The 23,177-nt window shown below is 43.5% G+C and overlaps 1 protein-coding gene across 5 annotated transcripts in view; it reads right to left on the bottom strand.

Moving 5' to 3' along the window:
- Pinx1 (PIN2/TERF1 interacting, telomerase inhibitor 1) overlaps nucleotides 1–23,177 on the bottom strand; it is a 59,586-nt gene that overhangs the window by 6,591 nt on the left and 29,818 nt on the right. The window contains exon 7 of one of the 5 annotated variants that reach the window (XR_383213.4): nucleotides 20,439–20,549. The exons of the other annotated variants lie outside the window; for them this stretch is intronic. The gene's annotated coding sequence lies outside the window, so the exon portion shown is untranslated. The remainder of the gene's footprint in view (nucleotides 1–20,438; nucleotides 20,550–23,177) is intronic. 5 annotated transcript variants of the gene reach the window in all.

The raw sequence follows: 23,177 nt of genomic DNA, 5'->3' as shown, positions 1-23,177 counted from the left end.
AGTGACCAGCCCTTGCAGAGCCTGTCTTTCATCCAGACACAGCTATCCTTTCAGTCAAAACCCTGCCCTACGATAAGCACTGCTTGCAAGGAACAAGAATTCTGTCTGGTGCAGTGTACAAATTACCATCGTAACCCTTAGCAATATATTGACCTCAGTTAAATGACCTGAGTATTTCTCTCCTGTTACCTACTTTCCAGGGGAACTGTCACACCTCCTGTGGGATTAGCTGGACACATCAATGGCCTACCTGGACTGAACTGTTTTTAGTGGACTGTACAGCAAGAGATTCTAAAGCCCAAGAAAGCCACAAGGAGGACAGCTCTTTGGACAGCAAATGAAGTTCCCTGGCCTGAGATCAAGGGTTGGAGAGGCAGCAGTCCAAAGCCTCAGCTAGAAGTAGGCACTGAGCCTCTGGGGCACCTCTGTGGTTTTATCCATCCCCTTTGCGGTTTCAATGTTCTTAAAAGAGTGCAATGACTTACAAAGAATTACTTTTGTACTCACAAAGCTTGTTCAAGCATAAAATCCTGTACTTTTTTTGTGTGACATCCATCACACAAATTTAGAATTGGGCTAAACACATAAAGCCTCAGTAGTAGCCAGCCTAAGGAATTTGCTTAGGAAACTCAGTCATTCAACATAAGGGAGTATATGGGAATCAAAACAACCTGAAAGCCTCTTATGGAAGATAAGTTTTGATGTCAAGCAATGAAAAATGAAAACTCAGGGCTACCATTAATAGAATGGAAATTGTGCTATGACTTAACAGGCATGATGTGTGTACATGTGTGCAAAGGGGTACAGAACCCAGTCACATGTAAGATGCCCACTGTGCAGAGATTTGAAGAAGGAGCTCCCTAAAACAGGGACTGAGAAATTACTGCTGTGGGTTCTCATGTTCACCTAAGTAGATTTATTTTCACATTTCTAAGAAGTTGGGCAAGAGAACCAAATGAAGACTATATCATAGCATGTGAAACTACATGAATTTCAAATAACTATAAAGCCCAAATTTCCTCAGTAAAATATTTGTGGAAATATTTTCTCTTTAGTTACACAAGTACTTGTTACAGGTGCTGGGTGAACATCTGCCTAATGGATATATTTTAAAATACAATCTGCTTTTAAAACCACAGTACTGACAGCTTTTGGAAATACCAGCTGTTTTGTTCTCTCTCTCTCTCTCTCTCTCTCTCTCTCTCTCTCTCTCTCTCACATACACACACACACACACACACACACCCATCCTTGGTTTCTTTTTGGTATTAAGGTTCGAATGTGTTCCCTGAAAGTTCACGTGTTGGAAACTAAACCTTAATACTCACAGGTTAAGAATATTTGAAGGCAGGGCCTTTGGAGGTAGTGAAGGGCCACAGGCTTAGATGAGTGACTTTCCAAGAAGACTAAGAGACATGAGCTCATACGTTTGTTACTGTGTGATGCTTGCAGCCATAGGAGGAAGGCCCTCATCAGATACTGGTACCTTGCTATCAAAATTCTCAGCCTTTGAGAGATAAATCTTTGTTCTTTATAAATTGCCTCAGGTATTCTGCTAAGATGGCAGAATATAAACTAAGTGGAAAATTCTAGTAAATTGCTTGCCATTCTGAATCAGTGCAATGAAATCTTGTCCATCTGCCTAGATCATGAATCATCTTTTGCCCAGTGAATCTATACTATATAAGCTATCTGCACTTTTGTCATTTTGATGGCTGCCTATGCAATGAGATGTTGTGATAGCATAGTACTGTGTTCAGGGATCCTCCTCCTCTTTTTCCTCCCTTTCTCTTCCCTTCTTCTTTTTGGGTAAGAGCTCATGGGGTCTAGGCTGGCCTCACTCCCTGTGAAACAGAGTCACCTTGAACTTCTGATCCTCCTGCTTCTACCTTCTGAGTGCTGGGATTACAGGCATGTACTACAATGTCTGGTTTATGTGGTGGGGAGTATGGAATCCAGGCATTGCTCATTCTAGACAAGCACTCTAGCAACCGAGTTACATTCTCGAGCCCCCTTATTTCTCTCAATGAACTTTAAAGTCTAAAGCATAAGAACAGCAATGCTGGCAACTTGAATATGCCAAAACTGTAAAGTATATCTTTTAGGTGAAAGGCAGAAGTTCTTAGGGGAAGAAGATGAACCGTATACTGGGGTTGCTAAGGTCTATAGTCAAAATGAATCTTCTACCAAACTTGTGGCTATAGAGGAAAACATTCTTGGTACTGTTGCACTTCAGGCAGTAGGAATGGCTCCTTCCACCCAAGGCTGCAGGCACTTCCAAGGTCTCAGGAACACACCCACCTTGAGCAATGGGAGACAGCTGGAAACCCTTGGAACTGAGGGAGGGCTTTAGCAGTCTTTTGCTAATGACGAAGGCTAACCTAGCAGGACTGGGCCACTGTGGGCTTTCAAAGAGCAGGGAACAATACTCCTGGAAAACACAGGTGATCTGCCATGAATGAGAACTCTGGGTCACCCTGGGAGCGTGCAGAGGTTTCCTTCGAGTTAGGCACTGGGTTTTTCCTTGGAATTCATACACAGACAAATGGCCCTCTGTGTAGGAATGGAAGCAAATAGCAACTCACTTTCTGCAGGCCAAGCTCCTCACGTGAATGCCAATGTTAACAAAGCTGCACATTCCTCTCTTTACTTCTTTTCCACTCGCCTGTCAGCTGCTTAAGCTACCTCTCATTAGGAAAAGCCAACATAAACATGTTTTAGAAGGACCATTCTCCATGGCAACAACTTTTCAAGTCATGACATCAGAATCACTGACAAGTCATGCCACCTCTGGGGAAAAGAGAGGAAGGAATAGAGCAGTTTCCGGCCTCCCTGAAAGGTCCTCAGGCTTAGAAGCTGCAGTGACTCACATGGCAGCATCTCATCTCATACTGGCCACAAGATAAACGAGGCTCTTCCAAAGCAGAAGTGATCAATGTGACATAGGCACCAACTTCTTTGAATGAAATCTAAAAATAATCCACATTGACTGTTGTTTATAATTCTAGGTCAACTGGTTCTCCCCCAGAAGCAGGACACATGGCTTCCACTAACAGCTGTGTAGGGCTCCCATCTTCCAGGGAGTTCTGGTTCCTCCATTTCTCCTCTACAGGAGACTGAAAAAAGTCACACAGGAAACTTAACAGCTCAAATCCTAAAAGTGCAAAGTAGTTTAAAAAGACTTTAGACTGTTGTAAATATTTTAAAATCACTGCATAAGGTATCAGAACTCGTTAAGGTGTGAAACTTTAGAGAGCAGGGTCTTAAGAGCAAAGATCTTTGTAGAGTACAACACCTTCATTAGACATAATTGGTCAGGGTGCTACTCAAATAAACACGTTTAAGAGAATAAAATTGCAAAGACCCAAGGGACTTCTCACTTCTTGTATACTATTTAAGGTTACTACCTTCACAGACTCTTTTTAACTCTGTAGGAGTCAGTCTAGACAATCATTTAAAATATATTCTTAGGAATAAATGTGGCAGGGAAAAATGAATTAGAATTCTGACTACAGTGACTCTGACTAAGCGGACCGTAGCTCCCTTCCCTTCTTGAGCTCCTAGAGCTCCTAGGGCAGCACAGAGCACAAGTGGAAAACAGCAGCTAAGCTTGACAGCCTAGACTATTTCACATCACATCCTTTAGCAACAAGTAACTAACAAGCGTTCAAGAATAAAACCAGATTGTTAATATTATGTAGTAGATGCAACATTGAAGTGTATACAATCTCAACTTTAGGCAGTTGTTCATTAAAACTATTCAAGCAATCACTTCTTCCAAAGACATTAACACATAACAACCCTTGATCCTCAACACTCAAGTCTGAAGTTGAAAACCCATTTTCTGAGACACCTACTGGGATAGATAGGTAAGCAAGGAGGAACTCAAGGCTGGACTGCAGAGAGGACAGGGATGGCTTAGTTATCCCTACTCCTACAGATGGCATGCCAGGAACATGTCCTCTCTGCTAGCTTTCCCCATGCTCTAAGTCAAAGGAAGGCTCCGTGTCACCCTATTTTTATGATGCCATAGGCTGAAAACCTACGAGAGAATGTCACGGCCATCTCCATAGACAGAGGGCACATGAGCTGTTATTCTACTCTTCTGCTCCCTCAACCAGGCCTTCTGGGTGTCACTTTCTCATTATCACAAAGGCCCTGAAAAACAGCAGTTTGACTTGTCAACAAACCCAAACTCAAATCTAATCCTTTCAGACCCAACATGTGTCCTGGCAAAACGCTAAGCAAACAAAGCAGTCCTTGGCCTAGCGCACGGGCACCTGGCAGGCCTCCTCATGCTTGCTGCTTCTGTGTGCCTGTCTAAAGCGTTTTGCTGTGCAAAAGCTACATGTGCCCACCAGGAAGGCAGCTCACTCCTCAGTGGTGCTGCTGAACAACTTTGCAGACGGCGGCTACAACCCACTTTCTCCTTCTAGGCTACTCCAGACTGAGGCCAGCCCAATCCTGTTTGAAGTTCTGGCTGCCAGGAGATGGCCGTTTATGTCCCCTGTCTGAGGACAGGAAAAGGACTGAGCCGTGTGCGAGGGAGAGATAAGAGCTGAGATTTCTGTCCTCAGTCCTTTATCAGCCCTTCCTGCAACTTTCCAGAGCAGACAGCAACATGACAGGCACCGAGCTGAGTTAGCTTGGGAGGCCTGGGCTCCCATGGCTTCTGATGAGGATCAAGGTAGGGAGGGGTGTGCAATGAGCTAAGAGAAAGTTTTTCCTTTATCTTAAAATAGTTTGGCTCAAACAAAATTGCCCTTTTCTCTGTTTAGACACACAGCTATCACATCTGCTTGTTAAAGTGCAACAACAGATATGGGTTTTCATAACTTCCTTCTGGGTGAAATGAAGCATTGCTTTCCTTGTGTAGGTCCCTGCCCACAGTTCTGTGCTACCAGCTCTTGGGCACGTAGCACAGGGCCCGTCCAGTGGGGGTCCTCAGGCTGGTGCCTGTAAAGTTCCGGCTGCGGAGCCAGTGTCTTCCACATGCATGTGAGACTCCCCACCTCCAGCCTTGCTTTCTCAGGCCAGCACATACTTACAGAGGGCTGACAATTCCAGCCCACGCTGAAACAGACCAAATGAGGCCATGGGAGAACACTGAAGGCTGTTGGTGCTCATCTGTAACATGTCACATCTGTGATACTGAGGATTACACTCTTGGGACCTGGGCCTTTCTGACAAAAGACTGAGGGGCAACCATAGCTCATGGAGAAGAATCTACATTAAGCAGTAAATATGCAAAAACTGAATGGTTCTCTTGATGGAGTTGTTGCTAAATCTTAAATGTTCCCATTCTGTTCACAGGGGCAGGTTCTTACCCAAGAATAATACACTACACATAAGAACAGTAGAAAAGCAGCAGTGAGGACCTGGTGTTGCACACAGTTGGCTGCAGGGAAGCTGTGGGGTAAGAACATCCCCAGTTATCTCATTAAATAATGGGAACACCTGTGCCCTGCCTTAGCTGGAAAGCCAATCCTCCACTGGAACGGAGCGCAGCAGGAGACAGCATGTCAAGCCGACTGCCTCGAACTCAGCCGCCTTGGAGGACCACAAGTGGGGAGCAGGTGCAGTTCATGCCACCAGGCAGACAGCTACTGGCAAAGACAAGAGATCTAGGGGCTGCCTTCCCCTTACAGCCTGCTATACCTCCAAACTATGGAACAGTGAGGAAGAGACTGAAAAACCAGGAGAAATCGAGAATACAACCAGGAGGCAACAGATACAACAGATTTGATTTAAACAATTCTTAAAAATAAAATGAAGCAAACTTGATTCCACAATCAGCTGGCTGAATGCTACACATAAAGATTCTCTATGACTTTAAATCCTAATGATTTGTACATACCCACGTGGTATTCTCTAAGATCAAGGAGTACCCATTCCCCCTTAGACGTCCACCACTTGCCTTTTCACCTTTGGTACTCTGTCTGTGACACTGTACATGGGATGGGGGCTGAGGGAGGGACGAGTCACATGGCACTGGGGTGTGTGAGGAAAGATAAAAGATAACTAAGCACAAGTCCTAAAGTCCTAAATCTGAACAGGCAGTCCGGTGATAAACTCTTATTTCAGCATAAAAACAAAGTTTCAGTCATATGACAAGAAGTAGAGGCTAGGCTCTAGAACACATGGACTACCCTAATCCCTAGACTGTGATCTCCAAACACTTAGGGAGCCTGGACATGGGATGGCATATGTGTAAACTCTTAGGTCAGAATGAAAGGAAGCCACCCAATACCACTTACTGCAGTATCAAAAGTACTCAGGTCACTATTTTCATACAGAAACACCAAAGATTTCCATATTGATTCTTCCACTTCACTGAAATCTTTCATCTCAGTAATTTTCTAGTGAAATCATTGGTGATACATGTAATGACTATGTTATCTTCAAAGAGATAATTTTATTTCTCTTTCAGTTTGAAGATTTCCTTTCATTTCCTTTTCTTCTCTGAATGTCCTTGCCAGTATTTCCAGCACTATACAGAACAGTTGTGGTGACGGTGAGCAGGCACAGTGCCTGCACCAGACCTTAGAAAGTGGTTCTCAATCCGTGTGTGGCTCGCATATCAAATATCTACAAGATGATTCATAACAGTAGACAAAATTACAGTTATGAAGTAGCAACAAAAATAATATTATGGTTTGGGGTCACTGCAACAAGGGTGATGGTGTTATTAAACTATTAGGAAGAAGGAGAGCTACTGTTTGTAGGAAAGGTTTTCTTTGCTTCCTGTTGACTGGTTTGAGTTTTCATAAATGGTCTTTTTCTTATGTTCAGGAATTGTTCTCCTATTTCTAAACTATTGTATCAAGAAAGGATGTAAGACTTTCCCAAATGCCTTTTTTTCTTCTTCTTTTTCTTTTATTTCTTCAAAATAATCCACACTGATTATTTTGTCTATGTTTAATAAATGGATCCTGAAAACTAGATTTCCATATGCAAATCTCCCTATCTTCCACAACAAATAAGCATCAACTCAAAACAGGAAACTCAGAAGTCATAAGATGTAGAAGATACACAAAAAGAGGCCTTGTCTTTAGGCTTGACAGTGATTTCTTGCACACTGTATTTCAAACTCAAGTTATAAAAGCAAAAACACATAGGACTATAGCAAACTAAAAGGCCCTTGCACAGGAAAGAAGACCCCACCCCCCGCCCCCGCCAAGAGAGAAAAACACTGTGCTAAACAGAAATGCAGTTTGTACCATTTGATGGAAAGAAAGCACCACTTCATCACAACAGGCAAATGCAAGGCCAACATGCGGCACCCACACAAAAGGTATCACTCATCAGGGAACAGCAAACGCAAGGCTGCTGTAAAAACCACAGACCTAAAAAAGGTAGGAGATAACATCAGAGAGGAGGAAAGAAATAGCATGGCCATTTTGGAAGATAATAGGAAGTAACAATGACTACCATATGACTCAACAATCTTTCCATGAAGGAAATAAAGTCCTCGTCTCAGAAGACCTGCATTCCAGGATTTACTGCAACATTAAGTCTTTCACTGACCATAACTCAAAAGACAGTATACTGTAAGAAAGACGATTTTCTAAAAAGCTAATATGGAGCTGAAAAGATGATAAGCAGCTAAGAATACAAGCTGCTCTGCAGCTCCCAGACCCATATGACAGCTCACACTGTCTGTAACTTCAGTTCTAGGAGACCTGATGCCATTTTCTGGTCTCCATGGGCACCAGGCATGTGGTGCACATACACACATGCAAGCAAACATTCACACATAGAAATAAAAGCAAAAAAAAAAAAAAAAATCTTAAAAAAACAAAACAAAACAAAACCCAAAACACCTAAGATTCAGAAGCAGAGAAAAAAAAGTATGGGTACCTGGGCTGGAAATGAAGATCCAAAGACACAGACTAGCAGCCGACTGTGAGATACTAAAGGTAGCGGTGAGGACTTCTGCTAAGTGACTCATAGCTGCTTCTGCCATGGAGGAGATGCATAACTGCGGCCCTAACGAGGGCGCTGATGATATATATGTTCACTTGCTTTATCACCATCAGTTTGCTCCATACATGCATTACATAACACCACAGCTGCGCTCTTCACACACATCCAATAAAACTTGTTTACAACACAAGGAAGTACCTGGGAACTAACCTGAAAGGTTCCCATTAGACAAAGACAGAAAGTTTGCTCACTAGCAAACATGGTAGTTAAGATGTGCTGGTACAAATACATGTATTCCAATGTGCGAGTGATCTAGAAATGGAAAATTTGCCAGTTACCTTCGAGGAACACTGGAGAACCTCATTACCATTCTGAAAGCTACTAGATCAAGGAGCTGAGCAAAAGATCCATCTTATTTTCCTACAGAAATCAGGCTCAGGCCACTCTAAAAGTAGACATATGAGAAATACTGATTCTAAGCATGAAGGAGGAACAGAAAGAGATGGAGTCAGATTGATGTTCATGTACAACTATTATCTACTTCTGTATGGTGTAATAATGCTAATAGACTTACAGATTTCTGCCCCTTACTTTTATGTGTTTATGTGTATCGTGCAGGTATGTGTTGCATGACTGTGTCCACACAGGCCAGAGAAAACCTGTCCACCTTTCCTTTTGTTGAGACAATGTTACTCACTGGCATGGGACTTGCCAAGAAAGCCGGGCTATTTGGCCAGTAACACCCAAGGATCCTCTTCCCGCTGCCCCAGTACTGAGATTACAGTCATGTTCTACTACATCCACTCAGCTTTTCACATGGCTTTAGGTCCTCATACTCAGGAAACAAGGACTTTATCACCTGAGGCATCACCCCTGTGAGTCCTTATCTCTTAAGATAATTATTTAAGTGCTACACTAGTTATGGGTAAAATTCTGGCTTCTCAGATGGCTGCTTCAAAGCACCACGTGGGAGAAGTAGCACAGTACTTGCCCCTCAATGGCCATGACTCAGACACATCTAAATGCGCTTCCCTAAGGCCCCGCTTTCACTGGATCTACGTCTTTGCTGGTATGATATTCTTTTCCTCCAGCTGCCCAGCTACTGTGAAGATTGCATCCTTGGCTTCTGTGAGTCAAGTCTATCACTAACATACCTGTCAAAGCCCTTCAACATCATACTTCAGGCTTTTGTTCCAGCTGAAAGTCTGTGCCTTGGACTTCCTGCCCATACTGTAAGTGGGGCTATGTCTCACTCATTTCACAATCTGTCACCAACAGGGTTAGTGTGTGACAAGGAAAAACATTTGAGTGAGGTCATAGAAAGAACTGGATGGAGGGAGGAAGCTAGCTTGGAAGAAAATGGTTACTGCAAAAGTAGGGGAATGAAGAAGAGAGATTAAACTAAGATCACAGAAACTGCATAAGGCCGCTCATGGCTAAGGCCTATCACTGTGGTCTGAAATGCAAACAATTATATAGTATGCACGGTTTTGGCTATCTGGTAGCATCAACACACACAGCTGATTTACTCATTAATTTAAAGAGAGTACCCCAAATCTCACCCTAGAAGTTCTAAGTCCACATAAGGACTGCTAAAGTGAGGTCTGAAATAACTGGGACTGATAATAACATGGTGATTAGTCCAATTCCAAGTAACTAAGTCCACACAGAACCAAACTGTTGGAGGCTGTGCTTCTGCCCCTAACACCTGCTTTTCCTAATAGTGGGAGTGAGGTGCTCACCTAAACTTAAAGCACTAATGTAACTCAGTGAATAAAATCTCTTCAACTGTAGACATTACTCATTGTTTAAAAGATTGCAAGGAAGTACCCTAAGGCGTTCAGGAACAGAGTTTTTATGTTAAACTTTTTAACAATTTAGGAATAAGACTCATACAAGGGTCTAAAGTACACACTCTATTTATAAGTTTCAGCAATGCATGGGACATAAAAGAAAACTAACTCATGCTTCCCAGCGTCACTCAGCCACTTCCTGTCACTTTCCTGTGGAAAGCTTGCTGACATTAGTACCCAGACTGATGGTGAGTGGCTGTTCAGCTTTCCTGCTGATAGGCAGCAATCCCATGGCATCTAATGCATTGAACTCAGTGTGACTGAAGCTCATGTAGTTGTTAGAAAGCCACGGGGGCAGCGGGGGGAGCTCAAGTCCATAATCCTTGCCCTGGCTTGGAGGGCTATGGCAGGAGAACCTCCAGACTATAGACTAAGATCCTGTCAAGAATACCCAGACAGTGGTTTGGAGTTCAGGTTCATATACTGCTTCAAAGCCCGGCGTGTGAAACCCACGCTCAACTTCATGATGCTGTCAGAAGGTCTGGACAACTCAGGGCAGGTGACCACAGCTGGACGCCACTGCTGCTACTTTGTACAGGAAAAATGTTCTGCTGGGGCAAAGATGAACCTGTCAAAAAGTGGCAGCTCAAAGCAGTCCAAGCCACCTTAGCCCTGCTATTGCTCCAAGAGACTGACTCAGGGTGAACTCCCCAGACATTCGGTCTGCCCAGAAAGGAAGAAGCAGAAGCGTCACGGACGGAAGACCCACCAGCCCTTTGGCTCCTAATAAAACAGGACTTAAATCTTTCAGAGGAAGCAAGTTATGTGCTTCCTCCAACCTAAAACTTAACATTTGGGACAAGAGGTTTTAGGTTAAAGACCAAGTTTTTTTCATTGTTATAAATTGGTTCCAACGAAGCTGTGCAAGATCACAGCTTAAAGCCTGGAAACCAAGAAGCACAGAGTCACACTCAAGGAGGTCTCATTAGTTTAAGCTAAATTTAACCTGCTCCTAAACTATTCTGTGGAGGGAAATTATCAAGCAAGTTTCGCATTGAAATTCCTTACTTTAGAATCCAAACCTATTTAAGATGTTTAGACTCCACCTAACAGTATCCAGGTGATAAATCAGCTAATGACTTAATTATAGTTTGAATCATGAAGAACTCCTAAGGCAGAGGGAAACATTTATTTACATCACTTAAAAGAAAGCTTTTAAGGTAGCTGTGAGCAACTTAATGGCACTTGCTTATGTACAAACATTTGCTGTACTAATTACAACCTGGTCTTAGAATAGCAATCCCACTGGGACAGTTTAAACAATAAGCTGGGGTTGAAGCTGTTTTTTCCTCTAGAGCAAAGGTTCTTAAACCCCAAACTCAGGTTAAAAGAAAAGCTTGAATACAAAGGCTTTCCACGACAGTGACCAACACTGTTGAATGACCATCTGGAGTACCTGTTGTATGTGCAGCCCAGCATGGGCAGGGTGTGTGTGTGTGTGTGTGTGTGTGTGTGTGTAGTGTGTGTGTCCAGCTGTCTCTGAAGCAATGAACTGAGAATGGTTTTCTCTTCTTCAGTATTTAGGTTTGTCACCAAGAAAATCAAACCAAACTCATTATGTCAGGATTGGCTACCACAAGTTCAAGGCTGTATATACCATTATTACATTAATGGATTCTCTGTGACTAGTAAGATGAAGTAGTAACTTTTATTCTGAAGATGTCTACCTCATATATATGTGGTCTGGCTCACGGTCTGTCTGTCTGTCTGTCTCTCTCCCTCATATATATTTTCATTGATCCAAAAAGCCTTGTAATCCTGTAGAATTATCTGTAAACATATGTTTGCACCCCTGTCAATGACTAATGATTCCCTAATCATTAAAGGTAACCTAGGAAGCTGAGTTTTGATGATCTTTCTGAAGTGACTATCACTTGCTGAGGTAGGGTGAGTAGTTTATTAGTGTGTGCTAGGGAAAGAGAACCTTACAGCTTGGGTAGACTTCTTGGGGCAATTTGACCTGACAGCTGAATGTCACAACCCTATCTGCAATGTGGGACCACACTCCTCTCACATGGCTGGTTTTTGACTTCTGCTTCTATCACACACCAAACCACTCAGCCTTCTTGGTTAACACAGCTCCTGTGTGGTAAAGGTTGGCAACAGTCTAGGCCAGAGGGGCCAGGGAAGTGTGAGCAGGGTGGTCCCCCAAGTCCCTCGGCTTGCCTGCTGCCTGGGGTCACCAGCCTGCTTCACTGGCCGTTTACTCACCAGGTTTCACACTGTCCAGCTGCCAGAGCTGTTTGCGATCAGACCCCTGGTAGAGGGCAGCTGCTATTCCTGGGGACAGATTCCAGATGAAGTGAATAACTGCTGCAGGGCCACACGGGACAGGTACATTTAGCTATCTGGGGTGTTCTGAAGAGCTTTGTGTGGAACCAGCTAAGGACTTGTCTCCACAGCAGTCTCTTCTCCTCCCCGCCCAATTATGCCTCCACTCTTCATCTCCATTATGCTTTTTTTTTAAACCACCTGTACTCATTCTGAGGCCAACCAAGAGCCATCTGCAACTGTCCATCTCAATTCCTTACTAATGACACCCTCACTGACTCAGTGTCCAGATTCTACCCCTGGTAGCTCAGCACCAGGACCCAGTAAGTCCTTTCTACTGCCTGATCATTTTTAAGACTATGGTAAAGAGTTATCTCTCATGGCAACAGTTATTTTATAAGTGTTTGTGGTGATATGTGGTGAAACAACACATATGTATATTGGTGACAACACATATTTTAACTCAACACTTACCAATCATTACCTAAATGCTTTTAGTTAAAAAAGAAAAAAGAATCTAAAATATTTATTACTATTTGTGTGTGTGTATGGGTGTGTGTGTGTATGGGTGTGCGTGTGGAGGTCGGAAAAAGGGAACTAGTTTTCTTCTTCTATCATGTGGGTCCTATCAGGTCATAAGGCTTGGCAGCAAGTGCCTTTACCCACAGAGCCATCTCACTGGCCCTGTTTATATTATCTGACACTATTACTTCAGAAGAAATCCTATCAGTTATTTACTATCACCAGCTCTGATTACTTTTTCAGTTAATAGATGGCAAAGGGCCACATGAAGGAAATTAACGATAAATGTATATGGTAGGGTTGTTAACTTGTGTCATGGAGTTCAGCACAGGATTTCTTCAAACAGTGATGGTATTAAAGAGCACTATGAAGATGGACGCAACAAAATCCAGAATGTGGGGAATTCCTGAAGACAAAGAACCTAACAACCTTCCACAATCAACTCCAAAGAGAAGAGAAGAGTATGAAACCACCCTCGTTAACCACCTTACTCCAGCTGAACTACAGGCAGATTGTGCCCACCTGTCTTTACATGGCTTCTGTGAATGAAAACGTCAGTCTTTGTGCTTGCCTGTGCAAGGGCTTTGACCACTGAGCCATCTCCGCCCCACCCCTTCTTGCCCCCAAGTGTCTGTATCTTAATAGACATCAACAAGGAAAGGATGAGGAAGATTATGAGACTAGCAGGCAGGAGACCGGCTAAGCTGGGGAATGTGCACATTGAGACTTACACTTTACAGAGGGCAGATGTAGCCGTACCAGCACAGGGGAAGACAGCACCATGGTGCCCACAGGAAAGTTGTCCCTGGCTATTGGAGCTGCCACAGTGTAGTGGACCCACAACCCACCCTCTGAGGAGTACAGACTAGTACATACACAGAAGAAAGAAGGCCTCTGGAGCCACCGGCACAAGTGGCCCCATCTGTGCGCTGACTCAGACAGGAACAGCAAGGCCGGTGGAGGACGACATTTCCGTTATGAGATCATGCGCTGGCCACTGTAGCTTCAACTGAAGCCAGCCCAGGGGTTTTCCCTGAAAGAGTCACAATTCCTCTCCCCAGCAAAACAGGAACTGATCCTAACAGGAATATTATGTAATGCCAGGGAACCAGGAGAGTGGGAAAAGCAGGGTTGGGGGAGAAGCACCACAGGATGAAGGCAGAGATGGGGTAGAAAAGCAGAGCCACTCTGAGCAGCTTTTGGACATGGGACAGGCCCAGTAGCCACTCAGCCCCTTCCAGCTCCCTGGAGTTACTTTCCAGGGGTAACCAGGTATCCTTCAGGCAGGCATCACCTCCCCATCTGAGAGAGGAACTGCAAGGACCTGAATACAGAGAAGAAAGCTGACACTGGGGTAGGTATGCTCTCCTGCTACACCATGTGAGCCTTTCCATCCAGATCCATTGAGGGGTAAATACAGTAAACACTTAGGGTGAACAGGACATTTTGCTCCATGTACATGCTGAAACGATGGCACTACCCAGCTAGGTAGTAGCCTCACACAGCAGTGGTCTTTGTGTGTGGTAATGACAGGCACCAGGATGGACAGAGGCTTCTAGAACCTCCTCATCTCCTAACTTTGCCTAAGCTACCCAACCTGCAGTGGGCAAGGGAGGAACATGCCTGGGGCAGAGTCAAAAGAGCATGGAGCCCAGACTTCAAGGGCCCAGAGACAGATGTTCAACAGTTTGTCAGTACTGACTCTACTTTTGGACAGACAGGTATCCGTTATTACTACTTACACATGCCTGGTTTTGCACCAACCTTCTTACCATTGTTTTTGGCTATGGGCATCATGAAAAAAGTTTTTTCTTCTTTCTCATGAACTCGTACAGCTTGTGACTTTTCTAGAGTGGACATTTACTGTTTTAATAATACCAGAATACTTGATATTAAAACACATAGAGAAAGCCCAGCAAGTAATTAGAAACCTGACAACCTGAGCTCATCTCTAGTAGGAAAGAACTCCTGCAGGTTGTCATCTGACTTCCATGCTTGTGGCATGGTGCTTGAGCACTGTCATACATATGCACACACTCCCACACATGAAAGAAAGAAAAACACTGTAAGTAGGGCTGGAGAATTGGCTCAGAAGTTATGAGTGCTGGCTGTTTTTCCAGAGCACCTGAAGTTCCCAGCACCCAGTTGGGTGGTTTAGAACTGCCAGTAACTCCAATCTGACACCCTCTTCAGGACTCCATGGATAACTGCATGCATGTGGCATTCATACACAAACACACATGCCTGCACACATACACAGAGTGAGACAAAGAGAGCAACACATAAAACCCTACAAGCCTAAGAGCCAGCCCTCACTCCAATGGCATCTGCCGTTAGGTGTAGGAGTCTGGGCTGGTTAAAGGTGGCCACTCCTTTGCCCCTCACACAGATACTGCTGGTATTACACTTTCAGAAGGTTCCTACACCTCTTTCATGGTTTTCCCCATTCAACCCATGTCTTCAGGGGGCAACAGAGGTTAAGTGATGTCTTTCAGCATGGCTCAGGACAGAAAAACATTCTCAAGTAAGACAAGGTACCCCAAATGCTCTGCAGTATGTTAGCTAGCTGAGGTTTCCCCCTCCCAGAGAAGCCCATACCTGTTATGCAATCAAAGCTACCAGCTGCTATCACTCATATCTCCCCAGGGTCCCCCAATTACTTCATATGTCTTCAGTTTCTCTAAAGCACCATCCTCCTCTTAGAGTCTAAACTCACCTTGCAACACCCACCCCTATAGACAAAATCAATTGTAACAACCTTTCTCGCCAGGTCCTAAATCCTATAGTGGATTCTAGTCCTTCTCACAGTGTATGCAAAGTGTATACATACAGCCTTCTGGATGGTATCCAGCAGGTTCTGGAGGTAGTTACAGATGACCAGGCAGGGATACCAGGTGCTCCCAGCTCTAGCCAGACATTATGCAGCCTGAGATTGATATTTCAACACACCTACAATTCAAATCATGCCTGCTGTGCCAGTTGGCAAACTAGACCCAAGAATACAGGTGACTGGTGTCAGTCAAGTTACAGTTGGGATCCAGGCTTGAGGCTGATGCTGGAAACAACTCTTCTTTTTTAAAAAATTGGCGAGTTATTTCTGCTCAGGACCTGCTAGCCCCACACAACTCAAGTGTAGTTTCTAAAACAAGGGAAGGGTGGGAGCCACCTCTCGCTGGTAACTGCCCAGGTAAAGGATCTTCCCTGTCAGCTCTGCTGCTGACATCTCTGCCTAGGACCTGTGTAAGACTTCTAGGCTGACCAAAAGAATCTAGCCTCTGGAGGCCCATGGCTCTCATAGACACCCACCCTTTCCTCAGTCACTACCACAGAGGACTCTGCAAATGCTGTCTGGAGGAGAAACTAGACAATCCACTCTGATAGAGCACCTGTCCTTCACTTGGAATGACAAAGGGAGTACAGACACTGGCTAATATCTTCTCTTGCAGGTTGAGCTTCTAAATTGAGGGTAACTAACTTGGATACCTAGAAAATTCGGCTGGGCAGATGCACAACTGCCTTTCATGCCCTTCCCTAGTTCTCCACACCTTGGGTGGGCAGACCTGGCCACTGCAGCCTACTCTCAGATGCACACACAGGCCCTGCTTCTGTTGGAAAGCCCTCTAGACCCTTTGTTCTTTCTAGATTGCCTGCATCAATGCTTGTCTGCTGGAGGAAGCAGGCCCTGTGAGGAGGTGTCCACACTCACTCAAGCATGAGGATGGGCTTCTCCATTCTCTCATTCTATTGGCAGCACCATGACTTCTACCTCTTACTGCTGGGCATCTCACATTACTGTAGAAAGCTGGCATGACCCATGGCATAGCCCAGCTTGGACCATCCTGGCAGCTTCATCCCAATATAGTTGCCACATGTGCCTCAACCCTCACCTGCATCTTCTGAGTGGCCCCTGCATGCTGACATTTTGCTAGGGGTAAGATAAAAGTGAGGAAGGATAACGATAGCAAGGCCTCTTCCCTTCAGAAACCTCTTAGAAGTACAAGCTTTAGTAGTTCCTGACCTCACAGTATCTGCCTGCACTGTTTTAATAAGCGAGCACATTATCTACACACTCCTCTATTAGCTGGTCTACAAGAGGCTTTTCAATGAATTATTATCATGTCAAGAGCCAAAAGGTGGGGCTACGCTCAGTCTGCTTAAAAGTTTTGTCCAGATCATTACCTTTCCTACCCAAAACTTCAAACAAGCTGGTGTAAGGGAAAGGACACAGGTATCCTTTGGAGTAAAGGAGTTTATTTTCATTTGAATTATGAAAGATCATTAATGTTAGCTATACCAAAAAGGGCCAACGTTTGTAAAGGGGAAAGGAAGAGCAGGGCAATAATTAAGTTACTTAGCCTCAGGCATTGCCCTCACAGAAGAGCCATGAACACAGTTAATGCTGCTACAAGTCACAGTGACAGGAGTCATATACGGGCACTTTCCTATACTCCATATTACGTATACAGATAATCTTTAAACAAACATTATTGCAGTAAGTACCTGTAACAGGTTCAAACAAAAACAGGTTCAAAAAAACAAAAACAAAAAAAAGAGGCAAATAATTCCCCTGGGTGCATAAAGCAACACTGCGTGACACAGAGAGGACAACTATAGTCAGAGATATAGGAATGGCTTTAAATTTGGGCAACTAAAGATAAGCTAAAAATGGAGACTGGATAGTTGCTTAGCAATTATTTTTAGTAACAATCAATTCTTAATTTTTCTCTTTGAGAATGGGAAAGTTGGGCTGTGGAGATGGCTCAGTCAGTAAAATGCCTAACATAATCAAATGAAACTGGATTCGAATCTCTGATGGTCATCTAGAAAGACACACAATGTCAGCCTCTGGCCTCTATACACAGAGGTGCATGCCCCCCCCCCAACTTAAATTCACATGAGGTTTTTAGGCAGACTCCTAAGAACTATGAATGTTCAGCTCTTGGTTATGAATCACAATTCACTGCTTGCTATTTCTTTTCCTAGTAATTTAAATTTTAATTGTAAATAGATGTTCTGTGGCTAAGCGCACTTGCTACTAAATCTGAGGACCTAAGTACAATCCCCAGGGCATGATGAGAGGAGAAAACCAACTCCTCCAAGTTGTCCTCTGAGCTCTACATCACACCACGGCACATGTACCCTCACCACAAACAAACAAACAAATGTAATAAAATGAAAATGTAGAGCCTGTAACTATCCATACAAATAGCTCCTCTAACCTACAAAGAAGAGCGGTACTATTCACGAAGTTAGCACGGCTCTATATGGACTTGGGGCAAAAACAATCAGAACATATGACTAACTTCTTTAGTTGGTATAACTTTAAATTAGTAGCACGGTGCTTTCGCATTAGACTTGGCATTACAAGCTCCAGTCTTAGTGCAGAAACTTTGTGAAGATGGTGCTCAGTTTCTAGGACACCACATAAAAGGTGCTCTGACTTCTTCCCAACAATAGAGAGCGTCGTCTACTGTGTTGACTGAGAGGCTTCCTGTCCAAGCCGCACTGAGGACTTCAACACAGTTGAGGAGGGATGGTGACAAAGAAGGGAAATAAACATGGAACATGTCTCCAGATAACTCACTGGGAAGACTGATGCCTGTTAAATCAGGAAAATAAAATTCAAGAGTGTGTTGGCTTCCTTTTCCTTCTTCCTTCTTTCTAAGATTTACTTGTTTATTTTAGACATATGAATGCTCTATTTGCATTTACACCTGCATGCCAGAGGAGGGCATTATCCCATTACAGATGGTTGTGAGCCACCACATACCTGCTGGGAATTGAACTCAGGACCTCTGGAAGAGCAGCCAGTGCTCTTAACCACTGAGCCATCTCTCTAGCTCATGTGTTGACTTTCTAAATGTAAAACTCTAAGATTATTGGGCTAGTGAGATGGCTCAGCAGTTAAGAGCATTGGCTGCTCTTCTAGAGGCCCTGAGTTCAATTCCCAGCAACCATATGATGGCTCACAACTATCTATAAGGAGATCTGATGCCCTCTTTTGGTCTGTAGATATATACACAGCAGAGCACTCATAAATTAAATAAATAAATATTTTTTAAAAAGACAAAACAAAATAAATTATTAAAAAACTCTTAAGATTAATTTGCTATAAAAAGTCATTTTGGCTAGGTGAAATTTCAATATTAAAAAATGTCTATTGGATCTACAAGAGAAAAAAACAAAACAAACAAACAAACAAACAAAAATCCACACCTCAAGCCAGGCCTGGTGGTGTACTCAGGAGGCAAAGGAAAGCTGGGAGTTCCAGGCTGGCCAGGACTACATAGGAGACTTGGTTGTTGTCGATGTTTCTTAAATATCCAGGGCTAAAGGTTATCGAACCTCTATCTCAGACAAGTAAGTGCATAGAAATTTCTCTTGCTTAGCTACAAAGGCTTGGCTCAGGTCCCACCCCAACATTCAAAGAAGCAAAAGCACCCTTTGGAAGCTATCAACCAAAATCTCCAGCAATTAATGTCACTTTATGGAAAAACTAAGCATTTACCCCAGAACTTCATGACTTACTCACTGATTATAGGAAAACAAAATGAATCTCCAAGACTTTCAAAACACAGTGTCACTGAAGTTGGTCAGTGTTAAAAATCAAAGTGGTCTCACTTTTAACATACAGGTCTATGCTAGAGAGTTCCAAATATGACAGCCACTACGAACCAACAATCACAAACATGCTCTCACTCATGAACACCACATGACCCTCATGGTATCTAAGCTTCCACCCCATTCATCTGAACAAAGGATTTGTACAGAAAAGCAAAAACAGAACAATTGCTTTAAGTGCCTAAAGGAGGCTTACGCTGAACTCTTTCAGTCACAGAAGCGTCCGTCAGGTGTTTTAATACAGGGAGGTAGCCAGGGATGCTGCGAGTCCTGTGGTGGCAAAGCTGGAGTGTTAGCGCACCAGTAAGATCACATGGGGATGTGATGAAGAAGGGATGGAGCTAAAACTGGTTACAGAAGCACACAGTGATGCACAGGAATGACTCATCTGCTGGGCATGCTGGGTAAAACCTGAACAATGGGCAGTCTAGGAAGAAGAGCTTTACCATGAAGTCAGAGTCAAGGACTGAAGGCAGAGGTCCCCCTAGGCCATGTGGAGTACAAAGGAATTTTAACCAGGGTAGAGATTAATGTGCAAAACTCTGACATGGGCACTGTGCTGACTGATGGCCTTGCATTTCTACCCTTACCCCATATCCTCTTGGCATCAGCCTGTCTTCTGGAGGACAGACACACAAAAACCATGACAACAATTCTCAATTATATGGATTACCCAGCTCACTAGGCATGCTTTCCAGACTGCCATTCTGTTTGTTTACCTCTAAAACTTCCCAGATTCTCTACAACGGTTTCCAAGCTTAACCACAGTCTAAAAATACTAAGTGCAAAATTGCAGAAAAATACAATTTAAACTTCACAGTTCTAATAAGTGTGATAACATCTGACATAATCTTGACTGGAACACAAATTGTCTTTTTGTTCAGTGTGTTCATGGTATATATGCTGCTCACCTGTTAGTCATTGATAATAATTTCTGTTATCTGATCAACTGCCTAGTGTCACAGCTCTTGTGTTTAAAGAACCCTAATTTTACTTAATAATGACTCCTAAGTATAGACAGAGGGTTGCAAAAGTTACTCCAGGGCATGGAACCTGGGACAGGCTATCTCCAGTACTATTTGGCAATGCTACAGTTCATAGAGTAAGGACATAGTATACATCTCACAGGGCTGAGTAGTATCCAAGGTTTCTAAAATGCACTGGTGTCTCAGTATAGTCTCCTCAGCTATGGGGATGACTGGACCACGCAGGACATGGGAAACACTATGAAAACAATCAGCTTACTCCAGACAATCTTAATCTGGCAAAGTTGCTCTGCCTTCACTTCTTTTTCTTGACCAGTGGTTTCTTCTCTTAGTCATGCAGAACATCTTTCCACAATTTAATCCGAGGAGCCTAAATAAATAAATAAATAAATAAATAAATAAGTTCTACATACGATAACTAAGTGACGTTTAGGAGGAGGGCTGTGTTCATTAACACAGAAAAAGCTCTAAGAAGGCTACAATATAGCTTTGTTAATTGACCGCATGCTTCCAAATATCTATAACCCACGGGACACTTGGGAGTTGGGTGGGATGAAGAACTAATATGAGGCACTGGCCACAGCTTCAACTGAAGCCGATCTAGTTCCAACCTTCCTCTACCCGCAAATACGTGCTCTTCTACAGCGTGGTCCTCTTGCCTCTACCCCATGGGTGGTTGCTAGGCTACATCTCTAGCTCTACAATGGAAATTATTAATGAAGAAAAAACATAGTTACATTCCCTTAATCAGCCCAGCTAGTAGCTAGGACTCTTGAGAGCAAATAGTCCAGCAGATAATTCTGAAGCTGCACCACGGATGGGTGTGTGGGGCAGCACACTGGTAACAAACTGGACCTAGCTGATCTCCTTTCAGTCACCTGTTGCTTTTGCAACTCTCAAAAGGGGAAACCATCTTTTATTTTAAGTGGAGGAAAAGGAATTATTTTGAATTTGTGCCTCTGCAATCATACAGCAGTTTTCTAGAAATTGGTTAAAAATGTCAACCTATCTACTTAAGGCAGAGACTGAGTATTTAAGTGTCTTTAGCCATGAACTGGAGACAGTGAACGCTACTACTCAGGAGCTCCACCTGGTGCCAGCTTTCCAAAAGACACCCTACACTGCACAAGGAAGAATGGTCTGTAGGAAACACAGCCATCACTCACAAGGTCAAAGAGCCATCCTCTAGGGGGAAGAACATGTTACGTCTTACGTAGTGGTTATGATCAATGATGCTCAGAAATGTATTCTGTTTACATATCATTTTCTGCTATTTGTAAGAAACAGACCACTGGAGAGATGGCTCAGCGGTTAAGAGCACTTACCAACTGCTCTTCCAAAGGTTCTGAGTTCAATTCCCAGGAACAACATGGTGGCTCACAACCATCTATAATGGGATCCGATACCTCTTCTGGTGTGTCCAAAGACAGCTACAGTGCACTCATATAATAAATAAATCTAAAGAAAGAAAGAAAGAAAGAAAGAAAGAAAGAAAGAAAGAAAGAAAGAAAGAAAGAAAGAAAGAGAAAGAGAGAGAGAGAGAGAGAGAGGAAGAAAGAAAGACAGACAGACCTTTGTAATAGTTTGAATATACTGGAGGTGTGGCCTTGTTAGGGCAGGTGTGTCGTTGTGGGTGTGGGCTTTTATACCCTAGTCCTAGCTACCTGGAAGCCAGTATTATGCTAGCAGCCTTCAGATGAAGATCTAGAACTCTCAGCTCCTCCTACACCATGCCTGCTTGGATGCTGCCATGTTCTTGCCCTGATGATAATGGACTGAACCTCTGAACCTGTAAGCCAGCCCCTATTAAATGTTGTCCTTATAAGAGTTGCTTTTATCATTGTGTCTGTTCACAGCAGTAAAGTTCTAACTAAAACAACCCTCCATCACATAAACTTTAAAAACCTGAGTGTGTACCTAAACCTACTTTTACAGAAAGGAATTAGGAATGATGACCTCTCTAATTTCTTAAAAACCGATAAGCTGCAGATAGCTTATTTAAACTATTTCAATACGCATGGTAGTTAGAGAAAAGTTTCTTAATGTTGCCATTAAAAAAATCTATTTTGTTATACTTAGAAGAAATAGTCACAAAAATGGCAAGGCAAGTCACTAAGTTAAATGTTTTACTGTAAGCCTGCAGTTTTATGCTAGTAGTTTGAAATCCCATACTCATGAGCAGTAAAGCTGACAGCAGTGAAGGGTGTGTGCATCAGTGTGTCAGTGCTGGGCTTTAGGGTACAGGCTTTAGAGCGCAGAGTTTCTCACAGGCCTGAGAGCAGCCAGGCAGGTGAAGACTGTCGCCTCCATTTCCTGCCATGGCTCCACAACGCAGCTTATTCTGCCATTAAGAGACTCCCATGCAGTTCCCTCAACACCCACTTGGCTTTGATAGACATGAGACCAGGAAAAGGCCTCCAGAGAAGGCAGAACCAGGTGGCCATATCCAAGGGAGAGAACTTTACAGCTGTCATCCTACCTGTCTCTCTCAACTGTGGTTTATCAGACAAAAGTGTGACCCGTGCATGTGACTCAACACAGAGGCCTGCTATCTACAGTCACAGCACACAGCCTTTTGGTAAGAGTCACTTAGCAGGAGGCCAAGCGAAGGCACTATTTTCCAAGACAGATGGGAACATGGGCCATAGGACATTATTGGGCCAGTAAGTTTTTCTGGTTAGTGTGACTTTCTACCCATGTTTGCATGAGGAACTCAGTAGCCAATGCTGGGACTGTAGTTCTGGCTGACCAGTGAAGCTCAGACAGGTTGAATTCCTGTGGAAAGTCATGACTAGAAGTGCAGAGGACTTCGGTGCAGGTCTGTGAAATGATGACAGACCTGCTCTCGCTACTTACTACATGGTCTCATTTCTGTTTGTTATTTCTGGACTGTAAGTCTCATTTACCTTGTTTTGATTTGCTTAATTAACATCCTTCTACCTCTGCTGTCAGTTCCACAAAGTGAGATCTTATGCAGGACTGTAACCTAGTAAAAGCC

Source organism: Mus musculus, chromosome 14, assembly GCF_000001635.26.
Source record: "Mus musculus strain C57BL/6J chromosome 14, GRCm38.p6 C57BL/6J".
Taxonomy (NCBI): domain Eukaryota; kingdom Metazoa; phylum Chordata; class Mammalia; order Rodentia; family Muridae; genus Mus; species Mus musculus.
This window is presented reverse-complemented; position numbering and strand designations above follow the sequence as displayed.